The 7,765-nt window shown below is 38.5% G+C and overlaps 1 long non-coding RNA gene across 1 annotated transcript; it reads right to left on the reverse strand.

The window, feature by feature from the left end:
• Positions 1 to 3,220: 3,220 nt before the first annotated feature.
• LOC125309743 lies at positions 3,221 to 6,252 on the reverse strand. Its single transcript, XR_007196181.1, has 4 exons — positions 6,134 to 6,252; positions 4,588 to 4,743; positions 4,431 to 4,500; positions 3,221 to 4,293 (listed from the first exon to the last, which is right to left on the reverse strand). It is a non-coding gene; the product is annotated as an uncharacterized LOC125309743 (long non-coding RNA).
• Positions 6,253 to 7,765: the final 1,513 nt, after the last annotated feature.

Raw genomic sequence — 7,765 nt, forward strand, 5'->3', positions numbered from 1 at the left:
CACCTAGTGGGGAATAAGCAATGTGACAACCAACCCGTGAGACAACCAGCCCCGGTCTCCCCTATATAAAAAAAAGATGTGCAACTTGTTTATAATGTTAATGACATGTTCATGACAGTGTCATGTCATAGTTATGACAGTGTCACTCTTATGTAGATACCTTCAAGTAAAGTGTTACCGATGAGAAGAAATGAAAAGAAGTAAACTATTCATTTTTGTGAGATTGTGTGTGTGCATGTGTGTGAATGAGTGAGTGAAGAAGAGAGACAAAGAATGAAATCATAAATCATTTCTGTGATTTTTTTTTTTTAACCACACCAGCAATCATTGTATTCTACCATGGCGCAGAAGATGGGCTCCATCTCCATCATCTCAGCGGCCTTCCTCACTGCTTCTTGTGTGTTTTGCTCTCCCGTGACACTCAAGAGTACCATACAGACCAACACACCTGCTGTCCTATGTGCTGTCCTATGTGCAATGCTGGTAAGTCATTTTGCAGATGTGTTGCACACTCAGAGCATGTGCCAAATGATTGGTGACTTAGAAAATCGTACAATGTCGATGGGTAATGTCCAACGCAGGGTTCCATGTGTCAGTCACTGTTCAGAACTGACTCATATGTGAGCCTTGTCCAGCGTCAACTTTCACCCAGTGAACTTTTTCAGTGCAGGCCCTGCACAGTTTGTGATACAGGTAAGCAAACTCCAAAAAGCAAACCTGAAATGAAAGCAATTTACCTTATTATAACGGCCACGCTAGCGAATCGACGGTCATAATTAGTCAGAGTTTTTTTTTTCATTTACTTCTGGGCTGCATGACTTGGCTGCATGAAACTTGGTGGGCATGTAGTCTCACAAGGATGACACAGAACCATTATTTTTCGCTTTGATCCGAATGTAGGATCATTATCACACCCTCTGAATGCATGCCAAGTTTCGTGGAATTCCGTTTATGGTGGCCATATCTACACACATGCACGCACACACACACACACACACACACACACTCAAACACACACACACAGTACACATGCATGCACACGCACGCACATGCACACACACAGGCACATACACATGCACACACACAGGCACGGACACACACGCACACACGTACGTACACACATGCACTCATGCACACACGTGCATGAAATAAACACACCTACATGCACGGATGCACACACACACACACCAGTGTTGCGCGGACCGCCCGAAATTACTGTAAGCGGACACCTGACACATGATTGGGTGATACATGTCACATGATTGGGTTCACATAAATTAATTTATTGTATGGCCCCCCATGAACGAAAGTCCACAAAACTTGGCATGCATTCGTGAGTGTCATAATGATCCTACACTTTCAATTTCGTGCAGTTTTGACCTTGTCAGCCAGAGATATTGTGATGAAAACACCTAATTTTTTGCTTTTGAATTTTTAACTAGGTGGCACTATACATGAAATAAGTGGTAATGGAATGGGTTGACATGCCCCCTTAAGACCAACATACATAAAAAAGGTGGACCTCCTAGGCCCTACGGTTCTCGAGATATTCACAGAAAACTGTCTCCGGCCATCTACAGGCCAGTTGGTGTATAGTAACATAAATTAATTTATTGTGTGGCCCCCCATGAACGGAATTCCACAAAACTTGGCGTGCATACAGAGGGTGTCATGATGATCCTACACTTCCAGTTTCGTGCAGTTTTGACTATGTTAGGTCACAGATACCTTCAATTACAACACCTCATTTTTACTTTTTTGTGTTTAACTAGGTGGCGCTATACATGAAATGAGTGTTTATGGAATGGGTTAACATGGCCCCTTGAGATCAACATACAAAAAAAAAATGGTCCTCCTAAACCCTACGGTTTTCGAGATATTCACAGAAAAACTGTGTCTGCCCCTACCCTCCTTTCGGGGGTCCAGTCCAGCTGGGGGGCTACAGATCAAAACGAAAACGATGGTTCCATGCTATCCATGTGGGGTTACATGCCCACCAAGTTTAGATGTACCCCGGTCTTTCAGTGTCCCGGGAATCATTGACAGAAATTTGGGCATCGAAAAGAAAAAAAGAGTCATTTGAACTATGCCCGTTGATCACACCTCTTGTGCAGTAGAAAATACATAACGGACTCCCCAGAGCAATGCTCAATCTTAAAAGATTGAGTTTGGTCTGGTGAAAGCCAGGCTAGTAGAGACCACATGAGTAACTCAGGTTTAACCCATCTGGGGCCTACATTAATCTGCCTATAGGTGGTCTGATGATGGGCACTTTCATGGATATCATGTAGGGCCCACATGAGTAACCCAGGTTTCTCCCATTTAGGGCCTACAGTAATCTGGCCAGGTGGATTTACTTGGTATTTTAACATATTAAAAATCTTAAGAAATCTTTAAGATTAAAGATGTCAAGATGAAGTCTTGACATGAACATTTCTGAATATGTTGTCACTCACAGTATTCAGAAACATTCATTGTGGAAAGAAACACTTAATTTTGAACCACTGATACTTTGTGCATACTCAATACTTAACACGCTCATGGTGGGGACAAAGTATGGTCCATCTTAAGCATAAAATAACATACAACTTCAAATTCTACTGATTTCTAAGCCTTACTCTCTTTAAGAAAACCCATGTGAAAACCTTTGGCAGCATTGATAGCTGTGTGATTATCTCTATGTAGTGTTCTTGCAAAGGCTCATGGGTACTCAATGAAATGGTGACACTCAGGCATTCCATGTGTTCATTTGCTTTCCGGGTTCAGTACACGCTTCACGTTGATCTTACATGGTTCTGTTGGATAAAATAATAGCATGCAAATAATATCATGATAAATGGGTCAGCCCAGACTTTGGCCTTTTTTCAGTGTTGGCATAACATGTTTTATGCTTTATAGATCATCGGACAATGCAATTTAAATTTTCCTTTGAGAATGTCACCCAGTTGGGACCCATGTTCGGTAAGCCCATTTCTAGTCACCATGGTCCCCATCTAAACCTACGCTCATGGCTACATGACATCTGCACATATGCAAGCACAGGTTACTTCTGGTCACAAATACAAAGGAGTATAAGTAAGTAAGTTTTTAATTTATATAGCACGTTTAAGACCAAAGTGCTTCACATACCGACAGTACTCGTGACCTCGAGAAACAGAGATCTATGTGAAAACTCGTCAGATTTCTTCTTTAATATTATAGAAAAATGAGGGCTGAAAAAATGAAACGTGGAAAGTCTAATAAATAAAATATTTATTAGTCATATAACTGCTTAAATTCTACGGAGCCCGGGAGGTGACATGAGGCTACATTGTGTTAATTCAAAGATTGAAGTTAAGAGTAGCTGTCTTTTTCTATTGGAATCCATAATATGATCATAGCTTGCTGTTCCCAACAAAGAGTGTGATGCAGAGAAATGTTTCTTTACGACGATATGCTGGTTGTGTGAATAGGAGGTGGGGGAGCCAAGGGTGTCCTTCAAGCTTTACACTACAGGGGAGGGCCAAACCAAATTACTTCTGCCTTTGCTGTCATTTAACTGTAGAAAACTTTAGGACTTCCTGTCTTTGATGTCTGTGATACACTCATTGGCCCTCATTTTTTAAATGAATGTACATAAAACATAAAACAGGCGTAGGACAGGCATACAAACATTTCCACCTAAAGCATGGCATTTATCAATTTGAACGTGAGGATCGCTCGAATCTCACGTCAAGTCTCAAATTTTTGAGGCGGCATAGCATGGTGCAGCAGTAAATTGGTGGAGGATTGGAAAGTCGCTATAGTTTTCCGGGCTTTCTTAATGGCACTTTTTTTACTTTTTGTGGAACTATTATTTTCAACAAATGTTACACATTATTTTCAACAAATATACTGTAAGACCCTTTAGACCAAAATCTGACATGAAGACTATAGCACATGCTTTTTTACAAAGTTACAGCTAACTGAGGATAGAGCCAATGATGCTAAAAATAAATTTGTACTAACAAATCCAACATAAGCAAATGCATCCCTAACATCACCCATCTGAATTGGAATTGAAGAATATGTAACCAAGACAAAACTCTGACAAATACAAGTGAGATGACAAAACATACCATACCAAGTATCCATAATTGTTCAAAAAATAAGGATATAAAAAAAGATATGACCAGGCCCATGAACCAGAAGATACGCCTCTCTGTATTAGGGCTGCATAAAAGAAACATGGTATGAAAATAAGTTACAAACCAAATGCAAGAAAAAAGTTGCATTGTTCTAAATCTTGGGTTTAATTGTGTGTCTTCCACGGGCCTGAAAAATACAAAAAGATAAAACAATATTATATGTGTAATATACATTGATAATATAAACGTGAAGTACTTGACTAATCCCCAAAAGTGAAAATATAAACAGACATAAACATTAACATATAGCAAAATTAGGCCTACTGTTTTTGTAAAAGGCAACGGCCATGGCTGCAGCGCAACATCCCACAATGCACATCTGAAGATGCTGTTCCTGTGTGTATTAAGAGTTGTGAATTGTTATTTATGCAGACACTTTTCAGCAGAGTGCTATGGATCAATAAATTATCTTTTCACACACCGTTCCTAGCGATTTGCTGTCCTGGTAGGCATTTAGAGTGTGCCTTAGCTCTTAGGCAGCCATCATTGATTGGGTCAGTACACCAGTGATATTCCAGAGGCTCACAGAGTGTGTCTGATGTTGGGCTGCATGCCCTCTTGATCTTTAAGCCCATCTCTGTTAGATACAAACAACAACAACAAATATAATTTTAGTATAGGTTAATAATGATAATATAGGTTGTGACTTGTGAGGTTATGGGTACCCATGCAGGCGAGTCACTTTTGCATTTCCTGTACAACTACGGTTAGCTTTTTACTAACATGGTAACATGGTACAATGCATCGTTCAACTAACCAACATCTAAGTTACAACAGTTTCCCAAAACCGTCGTACTTTAGTTAGTTTCCAATAATGTCACCTTGGAGTGAGAAAAAATAACAAATACTTAATGATGGACTATCAGATATGAATCATCTGTTAATGAGCATCATTCATGTATTTGGTCTCACAAAACCTGGGTTTTATTAGATTTAATAGGGATTGTTTCCCGCTAAGTAAGGCGTTTTACTGCAAAATATAAAATTACCAACAAAAATGAACTTACTTTTAATACCTTGAACTACTGGCTGTCAGATAGAGTTAGAGCTCAGATGTATGTTGGATCATTTTTTTTTTTTTTAGTTCACTTTCAAGCAACGTATGTCTTGAGTGGTGTCATGTAGCTTGGCAAGGGTAAACGAAAAGCCTAAATATTAGAACTAATTGTGTGGGCGGAGGATGAACGAACACAAATCTAAATAAACAATAGAAAAAACAATTTTGTATCTGAAAACTACAGTAAATTAGTCGGTAATGAAACTGTTGCATAAAAGCAATATGACCCTCCTGTCATGAGGTTAGTAAAGGGTATCGCCACGGTTGTAATTGCCTTCGGTCTTGTACCTACGGCCAAATTACAGCTGTGGCGATATCCTTTCCCAACCCCACTCCTACTTGTGTGATATTGCTTATTGTCCCTACCTTGTGAATTAACAACTTCATTGAATTAACTTTTAAATATGTAATTTAAATGTGTTGATGGAACAGTTGTGCACTCTATTGTTATTTACACTATATGCACTCATTTACACCATCAGCTCTGCATCACGTTTAGGCTGATGACAGCTTGCGATGTGTAGCATAATACAGTCACCTGTACAAGAGTTTGAATCTGGGTTATACGTTTTGACTACAATATTCTTAACATTGTTTATATATAAGTCTATCTATTGTGCAGATCATATTATCCTAGGCTACACATTCTCCACTGACTCATCAAAAGTCTGCACCTTGTATCTGCAGGTGTGTGAGTTTGAATTAAGTGCATTTGGCTGTAAATTCACTGTTAAATTATGTACAGTATTTTCTGCCTAAGGCATTTTAAAATATGGATTTATGGTGGTTGGAAGTATAAAAAATCAACCAGTACTTATTTACTACTAATAATAATGATTCTATTAATAATGACAAATAATACTAAATAAACAACAATTAATGACAATTTAGTTGTCTGGAGTTTACATACTTGAGTCACAAACTGTGCAAGACTTGAATTGCAGTCGTCCGTTAAGTCCATCAGTAAAACTTTGAAGGGGACATGGCTTACAAATTGTCATTCTTAAATTTGTACAATGCCTAAAAGCATAAAATCCTTTGGATAGAACAGAATCACAAAATATTAATTCAACATTAGATATTAACAAAAGTTTAAAAAAAAAAAACTTAACAAATCCTGTTCCATATAAGTGTTTTCAGTTTTCAGCAGCTTAACATCCATGTGCCAAAACCACTCTCACCAGCCTTACACATAGGGCAACATCTTTGTTTGTCGGTTAGATACTCATGTTGGCCACAGGGGGTGCAGAACACACAGGCAGCAGTGAGGAACACTGCGGATGTGATGAAGATAGAGCCCAACTTCCACATTAGGATAAATGATGTGACCTGTGCAAAAGAGAACTTTTTTTTACTTTTTTGTCCATTAATGGATGCTGTCCTTGTTTCTCATACTAGGGTATGTTTCCCGTACAACTACGGAGATTAGTGTGTGTGTGTTACAGAACATAGCTGTAGAGAAATAGAGATTTTGGAAGGGGTTGATGTGGGCAGGATGGGATATATTAGATGATGATGCGCCACAGGATGAGATACTATTGCAGTGTGATATAACAGTAACATTATAGGAGTAGTACAAACTAGATGTACCGCATAGCGGTACAAAATATGACCGCCGCTCAGTCCTGTACATCCGTTCCGCGAAAATAAATCACACTTCAATTTGTCTCCATATTTTACTCCATCCCCCACTCTTGAAACTTTTGTGTATGCTTGTTTGGCATGCCTGAGTGTGTGTGTGCTGCACAGAAAGTACCCTACTGGTGCTGAAAAGGTGAATAGATTGTAGAATAGCCAAAGAAGATGTAGAATTGTTATAAAACCTTTAAAATCTCTAAACAATCACAAGTAGGGCAGTTCATCACAGTTCATCCATTGCAACTGGATTGATGAAAGGTCACTTACACCTGTAGGCTACATTGTATTTGGGAAAAGCAAAAGGTATCAGCATAATGTTATTTATTTATTTATTTATTTATTTATTTATTATGTATTTTTTTAAACAAAACATCTCTGTCAGTTCCATGCCGTTTTCAACAGCTATCAAAACAAAGGTCATTTTTGGATGGATGGATTTTTTTGTGAATGTTTCTTCTTCTACATAAGATTTTAGTCATCTTTAGTTCATGTAATACTTTATTGTCAATGCACAAATTAAGTAACAGTAGTCTGAAAACGTTATTGTTAATGCACAAATTAAGTAACAGTAGCCTAGTCTGAAACGAAATGCTGTTTTACATCTAACCAGTGGTGCAAATAACTGACATGTCCAAATGGGCCTTGATGAAATCGTCGCTAGACTGTTCATACACATTTTAACGGGCCAAAGTTGAAGAACTTTTGTCCGTTATTGTTAGTGCAAATATAGGCTGATTCATGTTCCCTTGCATTGTTTAACTGAGGTCCATGGCTAGTCTGGCTTTCATCAGACCAAGCTCAATCTTTTAAGAAATCAAAAAAAAATGGCGGGCAGATCAGGCTGGGTTCACCCAGCCTAGTCCATAAACACCGATAGGCTATTGTTTAATTTTCGATTGAGATA

The sequence above is a fragment of the Alosa alosa genome, chromosome 16 (assembly GCF_017589495.1).
Source record: "Alosa alosa isolate M-15738 ecotype Scorff River chromosome 16, AALO_Geno_1.1, whole genome shotgun sequence".
Taxonomy (NCBI): Eukaryota; Metazoa; Chordata; class Actinopteri; order Clupeiformes; family Clupeidae; genus Alosa; species Alosa alosa.